Raw genomic sequence first — 17,500 nt, 5'->3', positions numbered from 1 at the left:
GTAATGTACGGTATATAGAGCTGAAGTGGTTACTGTTTTGTAATAATAATAAAAATCTACAAAGTAACTGGTAACTAAAGTTTTCAAATAATTGTAGTGGAGTAAAAGTACAATATTTGGATCCGAGATGTAGTGTAAAAGTAGAAGTAAAAGTATTGGAAATTGGGAATACTCTAAGTAAAGTACAAATACCTCAAAACAATTTGTAAATGAGTAAATGTACTTAGTTACTTTACACCACTGCAAATATCCAAGAGCGATGTGAGGAGGGAGGTCTTTATGACATCTGCATCTTGCATGCTCACAGCTGCTGTGTTTGGCCACTCCTCAGATTATGTATGTTTGCTCAACCACATTAACTCTGATTCTCAATAGCAGATCTACAAGCTCACACAACGCAAGCTTAAAGATTGGCTATTTTCTCTATTCGTGGAACGGCCAAGTACTGTATATACTGTAGGGGTTTAAGTGGTTAATTACCTGAGATATTGTGATGAGATGCAATAAGCAAACCAAAGTCAGAGACTGTGGCTTTGAGTATTCAGTTTTGATCGTTGTACAGAAAGAGGTAGGCAGTGGTGTAAAGTAACTAAGTACATTTACTCAAGTACTGTACTTAAGTACAATTTTGCGGTATTTTTACTTTGTGGAGTATTGCCAATTTTCAATACTTTTACTTACTCCACTACATCTCTGAGGACAATATTGTACTTTTACTCCTCTACAATTATTTGATTTAACTTTAGTTATTGGTTACTTTGCAGATACATTTTTTTATATTATAAAACATACATTAACCACTTTAGCCCTATTTTATACATAGGCTATTTGAAAATAGCCGATCTACAAGCTCACAACGCGTCGCATCGCGACACGTTGTGAGCTTGTAGATCTGCTATTTTCCAACATTTTAGTACTTTTGCTTTTGGTGCTTGAAGTATATTTTGATGCCAATACTTTTGTACTTTTACTCAAGTAACATTTTGAACGCAGGCCTTTTACTTGTAACAGAGTATTTCTGTATTGAGGTATTGATACTTCAAGTAAAAAACGTGAGTACTTTTTCCACCACTGGAGGTAGGTGTGTTAATAAACTGCTGAACATGATCTCGAATATATTTCTGACTGTTGCGGCAACAATGAAGAGATTTGTTTTCAGATATGACTGTGTGATATTATTAATACTCCCGGACAGAGATACTTTCTCCCAAGGGAGCCATGTGTTTAAATATAAGATGTAGCCACTCGCACATAAATATACATGTAGCCACATCATCACATAACATGCGTGTCTGAGACCGTGGGTTTTGCGGGGATGTATGTAAGTGTGTGTGTGTGTGTGTGTGTGTGTGTGTGTGTGTGTGTGTGTGTGTGTGTGTGTGTGTGTGCGTGTGCGTGTGTGTGTGTGTGTACTGTAGACTACACAAGTGTGTGTGTGTGTAGGTGCATGTGTGTTTGGCAGACTCAAGCGACAGGCTTGAAATTAAAACCTTATGCGGAACGCTGCTCATTATTGAACTGGAATTAAAAGAAAAGGCAGAAGAGTGTGCGTGAAGAAGAGAAAACACAGTAAAGGAGAGAGGAAAGGCAAAAGATGGGGAAGGAAGAAGAAAAAACACAATAAAGGAGAGAGGCAAGGAGAAGGAAGGAAGGAAGGAAGATAAGTGTGTTGTGTATTGCGAATGCCTCTGCTGCAGTCCTGGAGCTTGTATCTGGGCTGGTTCATATCAGAATGGCAGGCAGACCTCTCCTATCGGCTGCCTGTCAGCAGTCTACTTAAAATGTGAAAGCAATTAGGGAAATTGGCAGAGGCAAAGAAACATCCCTGAGACACCTAAAAGAATTGATGATATTCTTCACACGGTGGCCATTTTGCTCTTACGTCATACTGGGGAGGGTTCTTACGTCATAGGCTACCCCCGTAGCTGTGAGTAGTTAGCCTGGAAATCAGACGAATCTGCCATTGCAACAAACACACAAAAAATCCCTAGCAGATTTGGTCTGGCACCCCTCAGTTGTGATTGGATTTCACTCCCTCCAAAGTAGTGAGGGACCAATCAGGGCCCGGTATACAAATATGGGGCGGGTTTATCACCTGAGGCATTTTTTTAATTCTCCCCTTGGAAATGCAAGTTCCACACAGAGATTCCAGACTGATATTTACGCAGTGCTATTAGTCTGGCCATGCCAGGCTAGTGATGAGTTGCGGGAGAGTGTCTCTGCCGTGCGGAAAAGCCTGTTGACGCGAGGTTAGGGGGAGAGAATGTGTGGACAGACACACACACTTATGTATGCACACATACAGTACGCACTCACGCATGCACTCAGTTATTCATTCCTTTTCTAAGATTATGTATTAGCATTATCACTTCCGTCTCATATCCTTGACTATATATGTTCTCTATACATTAGCAATGAGAGAATCTACCTACAGTACATACGGTATGTCGGGTACTTCGTTTTTACATTAACATGTCATGCATGTAACATGTTAATAACATGGGGCGGCAGTGTCTCAGGTGGTAGAGCAGCCTCTTGGGAATCAGAAGGTTCTTGGTTCGATCCCGGGCTCAATGCACGGCTCCTCCTGGGTTAGTGTCGAAGTGTCCTTGAGCAAGACACTGAACTGCTTCCGAATGGATGAGCAGGTTGTGCCTTGCTTTGTTTGCTCCCCCGTTGGTGCGTGTCGTGAATGGGTTAATGTATTGTAATGCACATTTGTTAAGCTCTTTGGCGCCATTTGCACCATTACTGCACCAAATACTGTACGAACACAAATATTTTGAGCAATAATCAAACTTTAAATTCCTACATGAATATCCTCCTGGAGACTTTGATGTTGAGGCCTGTGGACCCTCTTCACTCTGAACAACATTTCCCTCAAGGCACTTCTGAAGGCATTCCCCCACGCTCTCACCTCTCTTAACCCCCGAATGCGGAACATCTGCTTTCTCCATTCAGTCGGAGCTAGCCGTTTTAATAGCTCTGGGCACCTCGCCTTGAATAGGAAGAAAAAAACGTTTGGCCGCGGCCCCTGGCTTTCTCATTAACAGTCTCCGCCTGTGATGTATGGTAGCCCACAGCTCGGCTCAAAGTATTCTTACTGGTCAGCCATCCCCTTTGTGGGCCACAGCCTTGACCTGTTCCCACCGCAGAATGTGCATGTGTGTGTTCGCGTGTGTGTGTGTGTTCGCGGCTGGTCATTTCCATGAGAAAAGAGCGCAGAGAATGGACAGGGGCCACATTTTCTTTCTCTGAGACGGCTGCAGACGCGGTTCAGGGGGCACCGGGGCGACCTCATCCATCATTTCATTGAATACCCTGGAACTATCACCCCCATGTCTCTGGACATCATGTGATCAAGATATTTCTTTTAGGAAGGTTATCTTAGGTACCAGAACTTGGCGACTCCCCCTTTTAAGGAATATTCATTCTGGTTTGAGTAAATTGAACTTCCTCAAAAGGAAGCAGACACCCGTAGTTCTGCACACTGAGGAAGGCTGGCTAGCCGAAACGTTTGTTCATTTTAGAGACATGTAAGAAATAATAAAAAAGTCAACTCGCTCTTGCCACCCATGTGTGGGACCCATTACTTGTATAAATGTATTAAATTGAACTTTGCCATGCAGTGATAAAACTGCTGCTTTCAAACAATGCTTTATTTCATTCACATGACCGTGCTCTCTAGGCAACTTTTATGAACATGTGGGCGGTTGGTGTTAATTCGGTCACATTAAGCATTTAATTTAGACGTTCATAAATTGTACCAGTCACAAACAAACGGATATATAGGGTGGAGGGGGGGGGCTGTGTGTGATGGAGAGAGAGAGAGAGAGAGAGAGAGAGAGAGCGGCAGAGCGCCTTTTGTGGCCCAACAAATTAGTCTTATAACATCACAAAGCTGCTCATATCAGCAAAGCACTATTAGCTCCCTGCCTCAGCAATTACTTTAGAAATATGATCTGCCTGTCCATCATTTCTCCCAGGCTGGATGTGACTGCCTGGCCTGCCTCTGCCTGCCCTGGTTGTCAAGGGTAGGAGGAGGCGGAGGGGGCGGAGCTAAGGATGTTTTTGTTGGTTGGTTGGATGGATGGCTCAACGGGGGCGATGGGATGAGAGAGGGGGGGCTGCTACAGCCCGGTTTATACTACGCCGTATGACGGTGCCGCGCGCCAAACATAGCCCCGATCTACAAGCCCACAATGCGTCGCTTCTGCTGCACTTTGTGGGCTTATAGATCGGGCTATTTACACCGTCGTACGACCAAGCATAAATCATCAGGCATACCACCACCCACCCACCTCTCTCTGAGTGAGAGAGAGAGAGAGAGAGAGAGAGAGAGAGCGAGCGAGAGCGAGCAAGGGAGGGAGGGATAGAGAGAGAGAGAGAGAGCAAGAGATAGCAAGGGTGGGAGGGATAGAGAGAGAGAGAGCGAGCGAGCAAGAGAGGGAGGGAGCGACAGAGAGAGAGAGAGAGAGCGAGCAAGAGAGGGAGGGAGCGACAGAGAGAGAGAGAGAGAGAGAGAGAGAGAGAGAGAGCTCAGTGTTGTTAGTTTGAACAAAATGGCTGCAGGATCACTGTCAACTAGAGCTCACTGACTGAACGCGTATTATGACTGTCCTCCTCCTCTCCTCCATTTGGATTCAGAGAGAATGTATTTTGCCGGATCGGTTTTTCACGTCGCATTCTTGTGGGTTTTAACCTGCAGCCGTACCGCTGCCAGCTGCTGCCCGCCGGCGACCAGAGACCCCAACGGAAACATTGTTTCTTTTGCACTTTAAAAACAAGTTGGCTGGCTGGGTGCTACAGTGTAGCGACATCGGGCTACACTGTTCCTATGCGAAACTCATCATCGGCATTTTCTTTTTTTATTGTAATTGAAAAAACTGCCTAATTATAATTACGTTTGCAAAAACCTTTGCTACAGTCTAATGACTGATCGATGCCAACCTGCAAACTAACACGATTTTAGCTGCTTTTTAAGAGTACATTTATTCCTGTGCATTTTTTGTTTTTGGTTAGCAGTGCTTCTTTTTTTTTCCTCCCCTATTATATCGTGACGTTTAACGAACTGTTTTCAAACGAGTGTTATTTGACTCTATATCTATACATTGCTGTGTGTATATATCTGGCTGACTGGCCATTGTTTACCTCGGTATTTTGTCACCTAAGCTGCTCCAGCAGCACCAAGTCTGGCTCTTCTAACTGCGACTGAAATATCTGATCCATTTCTTTACGGGTACTTTAAAGAAAAGAAGACATAATCCAGAATGCTTTTCTGCATATTTTTCTGCCATGCACCAACTCTTCACTGAAAGCTGCCAAAGCTGTGGTTATTACGCCAGGTAAGTTTGATTAAATAGCGTTTGTCATTTTTCTTATTTAGAGGAGTGTCTGCTTGCTGACTGACTGACGGAGGAGACTTGCCTATACATGTGTAGAATGAAGGGTAATGGATTCAGGAGGTCATTTACTGCTGTAACTACTATCTTGTACAACTAATATTGTTTTTGATTGATTGATTGAATACTTTAAGAGTTTGCAAAAAAAGCGCAGAGGTACAGTTCCTACAAAAAGGATGCTAAAAGGATAAACCCAATAAATCACTATGGCTTGTTTCCATTGGGGTCCTGAGGTCCTGTTTATCAGCAGTGTTATTATGTTATTATCAATTTCCTAATCTTGGCATAACCTCGTTTCCACATTATAACGTACAGGGAAAATCATCATAATTATTCTTTATGTAGTTGCTAGGAAAAGTTTAGTAATGGCTTTAAAATATTCAGTAATTTGTGATTTTAAATCTTATTCTGTAAATACCATTCCCCCTTGCCTCCCATTAGAATAGTCTACGCATCAGACAGGCAAGAGTTAGTTATAGCTTCTTTATGATTGGCTTAGTTGGACTGGATGAGGTCCAAGGCATGTGTGTAATGTGAGCATACTGCTGAGATAAGAGCAGGATTGTGTTTTGATTTGAGTTAATTCTGGTAACAAACAGAGTTAGCCTTGCTATTACACAGTGGTAACATTGATTATACATACTTCAGTCAGTCAACACAGTGGTATTGTGGGCTATTCCGCCATTAGGAATGCGTTGCTTAGTTTTGCTAAATGTTTGGCTTCAAGCCAACACTTTGCCACACTATGCCCACACCATTTTCTTGTTAAAGTGACAGTGATCACATCAGATCCCACATCATTATCTTGTGAGCCCTGTTTGGTGTACAGTTGTTGGTTATGGTTGGCTTTATTGCTCTATTTCAACGCCTTTAGTGTGGCAGAGCCCAGACTGTTGTTGTTCCAAAACCCAGTACAGAGCAACGAGAGCATACCACTACACTACTATCAAATCCATTATTAGGCATCTACGCTGTGTCTCTCCCTCCCTCCCTCCTCACCCCCACCCCCCCCCCCCCCCTGCTCAGCTAGGAAGCCGGCGATTCTGATTGAACTGTCGTCTTCCATTGCTTCTCCCTTCCCTGCGTCCTATCCCTAGCCAGTGGAGTATAGCTTTTAATATCTCCTCAGCGTGTCTTAATTGAAGTACATAATTTCCTCGTTCAATTTATTCCCCTCCTTTTCCTTCCCCTCTCTGACATCTCTGTCACCGTAGTCTTATCTCCATCGTCACACACCAGTGCGGTGATGAAATGAAAAATGCACCATGCAACACACACACACACACACACGACACACGACACACACACACACACACACACACACACACACACACACACACACACACACACACACACACACACACTGTGGACTGGAGGTTGGGGAATGTGTGTGTCTGCTCCGTGCGTGTGACTTTATGTATCAGTATGCATGCATGCATGTTTATATGTGTGCCTGTGTTGTGAGAGTGGGCGGCCCGGTGAATCCACAGAGGATGAGAGCGCTTCTTTTAACAGGCCCGCTGTGGGAGTGTGTGTGACCATTAATGTCAAGCTCAAGGCCCTGGCAGTTGGTTAATGCGCTGCAGTTGTTAATCAGGTCAGGACACGCCCCCTGCCTGGCCCCTGACGCCCAGCTGACACAAACATATACCCACACAGAGTTGCCCTGTTCTTGCCAAGCGGGTCAAGGGTCCTGCCTAGCATATATGCATCCATCTTCCACTGAGGGGGTGCAGCAGCCAGAGCCAGCCATGATGTTGGCTGCGGCCCTCTTGTTTGTGTCCATGCATACGTACTGTAGTAACATGAACGGGGTGAGAGGAAAGCTTTATGTATCTTTGTATCTTCAGCTGTATCTTTGTCCACTATAAGGTTAGTGGACAAAGATACAGCTGGTTAGTAGCTTGTGTGTCATAAAAAGGTTAGAGACTTTCCCTTCCCGGAGACACTGCATCAGGCACTGTCCCACCGCCTTCACCAGCTGGACAGATTGGGGACAATGGGGCATCAGTACTGGGTGTTCTGGTGTTTGTGCAATTGGACATTAGGTCATTGGGGTTGGGCGCTGACTTGAAGGCTAGGCATGACATTGCAAATGGAGACGTGGAACTTGTATTTTATTTTGTTTTTCAGTGTAGAAAATACGTTTTCGCTCAAGGATTGCTGTGATGGTCAACTGTTGTTATCATGGAAATATAACAGTAGTTTAAATGTCAGGAAAAAAATATGTTGCATTGATATTGTCAATGGATAAAGAAGAAAGTTATATAAAGCAAATAAATAGAAGTCTACTATGCCATTGTGGACATTGCAAGAGGATAAATTGAAGTGTGTGTGTGTGGTGTCTCATAGAGTGGGGAAAACCCTCAGGCTACTGAATAAACTTAAATGATATATTTTGTCAACTAGCTTCATCTCTACAGGTTTTACATGAAGGTACTGAAAAGAGAAATATAGCCTCTTTTGGGACCAGACTCATTAAACCATGGTAATATGTTTAGCCATGTTGACAGTGCACCAGCGAAATGGACCTGTGTGCTCTGATCCATCCCGTTTGGTGCCAAAACAACGGTTTTAGAAACCAGGCCGCTGGCGGGGTCGACCACACATTTGTTTTGATTAGAGTGCCCTGCAAACAAAGCCACGAGACGAAACCCGGCCAGTAACCCTATCTGCCGTTGCTTATCAGTAAATGGCTCAGCATCATTTGTTTGAAAGCAAAGCCAAGGCTGCCTCCACTTGTCTGACTCCCACAATATCCAATACAAGGCAAAACATGAGTTATATTCTAATTCTCAGGTTGCTGTTGTTTGCTCGGCTTGAACCTGAGCGTCAAACATGACTCCTGACCTGGACCTTCTCAATCGGTTTCCTTCAAAACATCCCTGAGATTCTGTTAGTTTATTTTCTATATTGTTGCTGTATACTGCTGTATACATTCCTATTTTACTCATTGGGCTGAAGAAATAGCCTAAACATTTCTTGAATTTCAATGTAACTCGAGTAACTTGAGTCATCCATCCCGCTCCCCAGCCATTGACCTTAGGCCGGCCCTGGCTGTGGTGGTTACTCAGCCTGTGATTAATTATGATGAGACTTTTTAGGAAACAACTGCCGCAGTCCTGATTTGGTGTGATATGAAGATATTATATCATGAACGATTAAAATGTCCAACACGATCTGCCTTTACAGACAGATCGTTACTATCGTGATTCATGCTGCAGTGCACATTCTGTCAGTTGGAGTTCTATACCTTATTTTTTACTCCCTAGTACAACGGTGTTGCTTGCAAAAAAGACTAGTACCACCATGTGTGTGATACTATACGTTAGCTTGTAGATCTGTTCTTTTTGCTCACAGACGCATGCAATGTTCCCTCCCATGTTTTTATTTGCACCGGCAGTGTAGCAGCAATGGGTGACAAATCACAACCCGGATGAGACACAAGTTGGTCCCTAAAAAGAATTCAACATCGGTAATATGAAACTGGTGCAGATTTTCTGGTTTTGAAACTGGTGCAAATTTTCTGGTTTCCAAAACAGTTAAGCCTGATATACATACGTTGTCATACGCCGGTATCACGTGCCGAAAATAGCCCGATAGATTGACTACTTTCTACGTGAGACTGAAATTAAGTATTATTTGCAAGGCACGACGAACCACCTCAAAACAAACCACAGTCAAAGGAATTCCCAGTGAGTGCAGCTAGCTGCAGCTATGCAGCTAGCTGCTACATGACCAAAACAAACAGGTCTAATGAAGGCATTAGTTCAGTTATTCTCAACCTTTTCAATTTTAAGGACCCCCAGTTTGATATGCATGATGAGGCCATGCACGGACCCCCATTTGATTCGATTTTTTCCTCTGGGACCCCAATTTTCACAGTAAAATCCTCATAGTTATTTCAACCCTGAGAGTGAACAAAATAATGGTTCCTAACCCTCATTTAGCTGGAGACCCCCCCCCCCCCCCTTTTTGTTTTTTTTACCTTGTAGGATATAGTGTTTTAAATAGGAGAATGTGTTTGGTTGTACCGTTCAGTAAAATTGTAAATAGTCTTAAAAACCAACATGAAAAAGAATTGTGATGATAGTGATCCTGCCAGAAAAAATAAGATATTTTTTGCCATATCGCTCACCCCTAGTGCTAATAGATATCCTTGACCACTCTGCAGCATACTACCATGCTTAAAATATATAAATAAATAAAAGTGCCTTAAAAGGACTGTTCCGTGAGTGCTGGTATTATTCTCTTACTGAGAACATTAACCCTGGCCTCCCTATTTTAGGCAAATGATCAAAGAATTTCAAATGCACGTCTATTTTAATATTAAAAAAAGGCAGAAATAGTAGAACTACAACCTCACAACGCATCACATCGATGCTTAAGCCCCATGTAGTTTGTCCTATGACAAATATAAGGCTTAAGTGGTTAACACCCCTACAGGGTACTGCTCCAGCAGGGGGGGAATCAACTGGATTCGATGGGGGGCTTTCTGTCAAAAGCCATTATCCTCCTTCATCTATATGGAGGGCTATTTTCAAGTGGGGGAGCAAAGACATGCGGACAGCTGTTGTGTCTGGTGAGGGCTAACAGCTATGCACTGCCAAAGCTGTGCTGGCTAGCCAGTGGAGTATAGCTCCACTGGCTATATACTCCACTAGAAGTTGTGTGTTGTTATAGAAGTTGTGTGTTTTGATTGATTGAATACTTTATTAACAGTTTAGTTTGCATTCAGTACAGAGGCACGATTTTCAATGATTGTTAAAAGGATGACACAAAAACATACATCTCAAGGGGCTATTCCTAATAAAGAATTTCAATAATAAAATAGCCGTAGGCGCTTGTTTACCTTGTGTTCGAGTGTATTCAATTCATTAAGACATTTAAAGACATACAATAATATGCAATAACAAACATGACATAATCAACATGTGTGCATGTACAATGCATGTTGTAAACAGTTTTTACTCTGTTACTGCTGGTGGTAACGGCAGCCCGGCCACAACACTTGTCAGCCACTTCGGCTGTTGGACAGACATCGCCCTGAAAACAAACAGAATCAATATATCATTAACCCTCCCAAGTGCTCGATGGGAGTGTGACAGCCATGTCGCTTTCTGTGATGTGGTGTGTGTGTGTGTGTGTGTGTGTGTGTGTGTGTGTGTGTGTGTGTGTGTGTGTGTGTGTGTGTGTGTGTGTGTGTGTGTGTGTGTGTGTGTGTGTGTGTGTGTGTGTGTGTGTGTGTGTGTGTGTGTGTGTGTGTGGCTGAAGTTTGTCATTGGGTCAGGGCCTTTCTGATGTAAGGGTTCTGTAACGGAACAGAAGTGTGTGTGTGGTGGCGGTGCAGCTAAACCAGTGCTCCCCTTGCTCCTGGCCTCTCCTGGCCACGGTGCCAAGAGGAGGGGTGGATGAGGCCGGGGGAGGGGCTAGGAGGCCCCAGCAGGGGCGAACCAGGCTGGGATGTGAGCAAAGGGAAGAGAGAGAGGTGTGTGTGTGTGTGTGTGTGTGTGTGTGTGTGTGTGTGTGTGTTGGCAGTGGTCCAGGGGAATGTCCACTGTGCTCAGTCTCAGTAAACTCCCCCTTCCATGTTGGCTAATTGAGGAGATGTGAAAAGGGAGAGGAAAGGCATGGCATGGAAGCTGACAGAGACAGTGACACACACACACACACACACACACACACACACACACACACACACACACACACACACACACACACACACACACACACACACACACACACACACACACACTGTGCCCTTTCCCTAATTCCAGACCAACATTAGACGGTCTTACTGATTATGTAATGGGACATGTCATGGGTCCTTTAGGTCTTTCCAAGCTCTTGGTTAAGGCTATGTAAATAGCATTAGCATTCCCTCTCTGGCCCCCGTATTGAGGCCGCTGCTTAAGCGAGTAGTAAGCCGAGTCGGAACGTCTGTTGTTTGTTTTCCCCGGCTCTGTTATCCAATTAATATCTGCTCAAGTCGGCTAACAAACAATCAACAGAGTTCAAGTGTTTAGGGTTTTACTCTGTGTTGTATCGGCGCCGACTGATCCTCCGGAAGGATTCGTCTAAAAGGCACAGAAATGGTATCCTGATCTTTATGCATTATGCAGCCTAGATTAAATACTGTGCAAACCGTCCCGAGTGTGTCTCACGCTCAGTATGCCAAGAGATTTACACAAATGTAATGTCAAGGAGGTTAGCGCACATTATGCAACATGTTAAAAGCATTCCGTTAGCTAATGTTATATCTAAATGTAAGTGTCTCATGCACTGTGCAGTGAGTTTTGTGACTTAAAAGCAAGGCCGGCTCTTAAAGCATTTTTGGCTTCTCTGTCTGATAATAAATATTTAGATCTACATTCAGAACAACAGCATGCAAAAACGCCTCTCTCTCTTGCTAATACTCGTATGCTAACAAAAACACATCCGTGTTACTGGAATACCAGGAGACTGCTTTAAACTAAATTGTCTGTTTCACTGCATCTTAAATCCACTCTCTCTGTCTCTTTCTTCTTTGTCTCCAGTTTTTTAAGGAGCCATCTTTTACCCACCCTCCTCTCTACAGCTGCACAGGAAAGCAGCCAATCACTTCCATATCTCTCTCTATCGCTCTCTCTCTCTCTCTCTCTCTCTCTTTCTCTCCATATCTCTCTCAGGGCGTGCATGTTGTTGCTTTGTTTTGTTTGTTTATTCTCTCTTGACTGTCTTCTTGCTCTCTTCTCTGTCTTTATTACATCAGAGCATCCTTTGTTCCCTCAACTAAACACAGCATTTATTCTCTCTCTCACTTGCTATCTCAGGGCATGTGTTGTTGCTTGGGCTCTTTGACAGCCTGGGAATTGTTGACTGATATCCTCCTGTTGCGTGCGTGCGTGCGTGCGTGCGTGCGTGCGTGCGTGCGTGCGTGCGTGCGTGCGTGCGTGCGTGTGTGTGTGTGTGTGTGTGTGTGTGTGTGTGTGTGTGTGTGTGTGTGTGTGTGTGAGAAAGAGTGTGGGGGGGTCACTCTCTACAATGTAAAGCCTTCAATGTCAAAGCAACCTTGAGGTTGTGAAGTCCAGTCGATCGTGTCTATTGCACTGTGTGTGTTTGTGTGTGTGTGTGTGTGTGTGTGTGTGCATCCCTTTCTGCTGTCATTTTTGTTCGTCTCGACTTTATGTCTTGTGACAGTTGCATCGGGTGGAGAGTGGACCACTCAGGCCTATTGGCTGCTATTGTGTGTGGACTTGAACGTCACTTACATGCCCTGCTTACATTACATCGAGTCAGTCTCCTCATCGATCCGTAAATAGATGAACACAAAAAACGGAGCTAATTCTGAGACCACTTACCGTGATTGCATGGGTTCAGAATGTGATTCATAGTACACTGTTATTGGAATTGTGTGTCCCAACAGGCTGGTCTACTTTCAGTGTACTATTTATGTAGAAAACAAAGAAGCCTCAATACAATTATTTTTGACAGTGAACAAAACACGGAAAATGCGTACAACAAAACAAAGAGATGCTTTGGGATGATCAATTCATGAGATCTTTGTTAAACCTCTGGTTATGTAAACTGCTACTGGTAGAGCCACACATAATATAGTAATAAGTGTAGTATTAAGTCTTAATGAGCCTGAAACCCAAGGAGAATTTACTTAATTTTGGTCTCCAACTCAGAATTCCCTTTCAGCATTATTAGGCAATTATTCAATGGCTAATGTTCAATTAATGGTGGTTAGCGGTATATCACTGCATGCTAATTGTATCTCATAGCTTTATTTATTTCATATGTAAAAACATTAAATGACATGACGCCAACGTATGTAGCCTAGATAAATGCACTCATAAACACAAGGCAGTCATGATGAACAATAGCACATACTCCAGATATACACACACACCCACAACAACACAGCTTCTTGTGTTCAGCTATCTTTATCTCTATTGGCTGGCTGAGTTCAGGGCCGTGGTGTGGCCTTGTGCATTGTGTTGCTTTGCTTTCCTATTTAATGAGCTGCCAGCACGTAAAAAGTTTCATATCGACTTGGCGGAGGAAGCAGCCAGTACACTGAGGGCTAATTTTCTACAGGCAAACTTCAAAGATGTTATTTATAGCCACACTCCTTTCACCCTTTCACTCTCACTTTCATTCTCTTTTCACTCTCATTCTCTCATTCTTTCTCTCTCTCTCTCTCTCTCTCTCTCTCTCTCTCTCTCTCTGTCTGTCTGTCTGTCTGTCTCCATCTATCTACGATACAGTACGATAATACTTAATAGGCTCTATGCACAGCAGCCATATTGGAAATAATTTGGGCCCCTTCCTTAGGCTACTTCCTTCACAGGTGTTACCAATGATTCTAACGAAGGCTCTGTTCCAGTAGCACAGTGGTTCTGAAACGTTTTAATTTCAAGGACCATCATAACTCTGAGAGTGTACAAATGGAACCAAATGGACCACTGAATCGAAACGTATCGTATCGTTCTAAATTAACCTGTATCGTTCATGTATCGTATCGACAACCAAGTATCGTGATACGTATCGAATCGTTGTTAAAACATATCGTTACACCCCATTCATTAGTATAATTGTTAAGACCCAATTTATTTCCAATATGGCTGCTGTGCATAGAGCCTATTGTCAGCTCACACTGAAATTTGGCTTGTGACCCAGCAGCCTTGTACGCATAAACACACATTTGATATAACACAGAAAACAAAACAAAAATTGCATACATAAAAACATAAAGACAAGAGCAATATCTCACTCTCCGCAACTCTCACAGTCAAGAATATGAGAAATACAATACAGGATGGAGCAACTGTTTATTGCATTCATTGAGGAGTTCCTGATCCTACGCAGCCGAGTTTAGCCAGCCAAACTAAAGCCTGATTTATAATTAGTTGTACAATGATGTCCCACGGCAAAAATAGCCAACTACAAACTCGCAACACATCCCCATAGTGAGCTCATAGATGTGCTATTTTCAACACGGGACTCTGGCGTACAACAGAGTGTAATTATGTGACTTCTGCTCCTACGTCTTCTTTGAATCTGCACCTGCTGAACTTGGATAATGGTATGAACAGAATGCTCACAAAGCAACCAGCTTGTGTTTGTATGTCTGCACACGTGAGAGAGACACGCAACACTTGTTATTACCGCTTATCAGCTATGGAATTTACAGGCTTCTTTCCCCCAAGCAGATCTGGTTAAAATAAACATGTTCACCCACACACTCTTTAGTGGCAGGTATTCCTGAATTACTCTCACTTAGACTTGCAACTACTATCTATTATTTTCTTAGTGATTACTCAAGTGATAACGTTTTGGATTTATTGAATAATCGGAAAGCCTGTTTTATTTATTTTTTGCACATGTTCACCCATACACTCTTTAGTGGCAGGTATTCCCAGAATTACTCTCAATTAGAGTTGCAACTACTATCTATTATTTTCTCAGCGATTACTCTTGTGATAACTTTTTGGATTAATTGAATCGGAAAGCCTGTTTTATATATTTTTTGTATTCAGTAATGTTTTTATATATCAACAAATTGATTAAACACTTAACAGTTTAGCGGCTTAACAGCATTGTGCAATTTTTGTGAAAAGTGAACACAAAGTGAAACAAATCTACAAGCTCACAATGCGTCACATCGCCACAACACGATATTTTCGCTATTGTTTCAAACTTTGCCTATAATGACGTGCCCAAAATAGGGTTCGATTAATAATCGATTATCTTATTAAATTATCGATTATTTTTTACAATCAGTTAAATCATTTTTAGTTTGATTAATTGTTGCACCCCTACTCTCAATTTATGGGCCATACAGGACAGTGATTATGCTTTAGGTGAGACCTGTGGCTTGGATACTGCTGCAGGGAGGGGCAGACGGAGGGAGATGGGTGGGTGGGTGGAGAGGGAAGGACTGGATGGATCGGGTGGGTGGGTGTTTGGTAATGGTGGAGGGCAGTAGGTTTACCACACTCTGTGCTAAGGGGCTTGACCGCATCGGCCCCCCTCGGAGACATGGAAGTCAGTCCTCATTCCTCTGCTCTCGTCTCCTCTGCTGTGTTTGCCGTTGTGTCTGTGGTCTGTGTCGGTCATGCAGAACAGCCGAGGCAGTGTGTTTTCCTCGCGGCCATGGCTGCTTTGGACGCGCGCCAGGAAATCTCTTTCTCTCACTCCCTTCCCCTTCAACTCTCTCCCCCCCTCTCTCTCTCTCTCTCTCTCTCCCCCCCTCTCTCTCTCTCTCTCTCTCTCTGGCCTGCTTTATTATGTTGTGTGCTCTGCTCTGCACACTTCCCTTAGCATTAGCCCTAGTGTTGCCGTGTCATTCTGTCGTCCTGGTATTCTTCTATCCTCTATTCCCTGTGCTTCCTCTCCTCCTCCCCCATACTGCTTCTTCGTCTTCCACCTCCTCTTCCTCAGTCTGGCAGCTTCCGTAGGCCTCCCTTCATTGTGGCTCTTTTTTTTTTTCTCTCTTTCGTTCTCCAGTGGGTGATTCTCTCTCTCTCTCTCTCTCTCTCTTTCTCTCTCTCTCTCTCTCTCTCTCTCTCTCTCTCTCTCTCTCTCTCTCTCTCTCTCTCTCTCCTCTCTCTCTTCTCACACTGTCTGCCTCTCTGGCTGCTGTCGTTTCTAATTGGTGTTGCTCTGCCTCTCCTTTCATCCTCTGCTCCGTGTTTTTTTTCACTCTCCCCCTTCACTCTCGCGCCTCCAGTCTCCTCCTCCCGAACCCCCTAGCCCGCGTCCCCGGTGGAAAACGACAGGCATCAGACGGACTCACTCTCTCGCCCGTGCACATCAAACCTGTGTGTGTGTGTGTGTGTGCACGCTCCCAGCCTCTTCATTCCTGTACAGCATGTTCCTTCCATAATGGCTCAGCCGCTCAGCCTTCGTCTCCCCTCTGGTTGCCGAGCTCTTTCTTCCTCTGTACGATGTTGGATTTCTGCACAATCTCCCCAGTGGTTCCAGCTTCCCGCTGACTGAGTCATCTTCTCCTATTCAGTCATGTACTCCACAGCTCATCCGCTCCAGCTGCGTTCCTACCGCCAAGCTCCAAGGCCCGGGCCGCTGCCGGTGATGGCTCGGTCGGTCGGTTCAAAACCCACTTTTGGTCACATAAGGGTGTTAAGGAGCAACACAGCCTCTTGTGCTGGTGGCCGCCAGTGGGGGGTGTTAGACTCTGAAGGCCCCAATGTACAGTATATACTAGACTGAAACCAGTCCGATCTGAACTTCTAAAATCTCTGATTTTTTATGGTTCTTCAGAACACAATCACAGGGGGGAAACAATAAATAGTCCACGGTACATATAGGTAAAGTTGCGCGTAAAGGCCTTTGCAGACAGGATATGATTTAACCAGCAGTTTTAACCGCATGCAAAAAGACTCACACATCAAATTGGGTTCGATTGAAAAAAAAAATAATGCACCGCCGCAGCCACTTGCCGCACGGCAAATTCGGAGCCGGTGTGCATGAGGTCATAGAGAACCATGTGTGTGTCCGTTATATCTATATATAAAAATGATATTGTCCGTTTTTTCCGTGCGAAAAAACGCACCCTGTCTGCAAAAGCCTTGACTGTTGAAGGCTTTGATGGACACGAGTTTACTTGGTAACTGATGATGGAAACTTTCACTTATCAAGTGATAATAGTCATCTGAGGGGGGATGAAAATGTGATCATTCCAAACTTGAGACACACATCTGAAGCCTCAAGCCTGTTCTGCAGCATAAATCAAGCCTTAGTCGTGTTATTTATTATAAAAAGCTGGATCAGGAGTTGTGCAGCCCCCAGAGGTGATGTGGGCTCCCCCTGTTATTAAAAGGGGAATCTGCATCTTCCGTATAGCTACTAGCTGTGGTTTGGTTCGGTCGCCCCCAGAGCATCCCCTGGTGTCCCAGCAGCAGTGTGTAATGTAGGCTGATGCAAGTGCAAGTGAGGGAGTAAAGCACTTGTAGGTCAGTGGCTAAAAACAGGCCAACACTTTGCCTGATTGCAGTATTGCGCTGCCATCCGGCACGGGAATCCTGTCACTGATACCCAGGACACGAGGCACCCGAGGGTGTGAGTGGGGGGTCACTTTGGAGAGGCTTTCA

At 44.1% G+C, this 17,500-nt stretch overlaps 1 protein-coding gene across 1 annotated transcript in view; it reads left to right on the top strand.

The window, feature by feature from the left end:
- The first annotated feature begins 4,512 nt into the window (after window positions 1–4,512).
- The window catches only part of tnrc6c2 (trinucleotide repeat containing adaptor 6C2), a 75,461-nt gene continuing 62,473 nt past the window's right edge, over window positions 4,513–17,500 (top strand). Inside the window, exon 1 of the mRNA XM_084068438.1 lies at window positions 4,513–5,345. The gene's annotated coding sequence lies outside the window, so the exon portion shown is untranslated. The remainder of the gene's footprint in view (window positions 5,346–17,500) is intronic.

Source organism: Gymnoscopelus microlampas (assembly GCF_963454915.1).
Source record: "Gymnoscopelus microlampas genome assembly, chromosome: 2".
NCBI lineage: Eukaryota > Metazoa > Chordata > Actinopteri > Myctophiformes > Myctophidae > Gymnoscopelus > Gymnoscopelus microlampas.
Note: the sequence above shows the minus strand (reverse complement) of the source record. Positions and strands in the feature narration are given on the sequence as shown.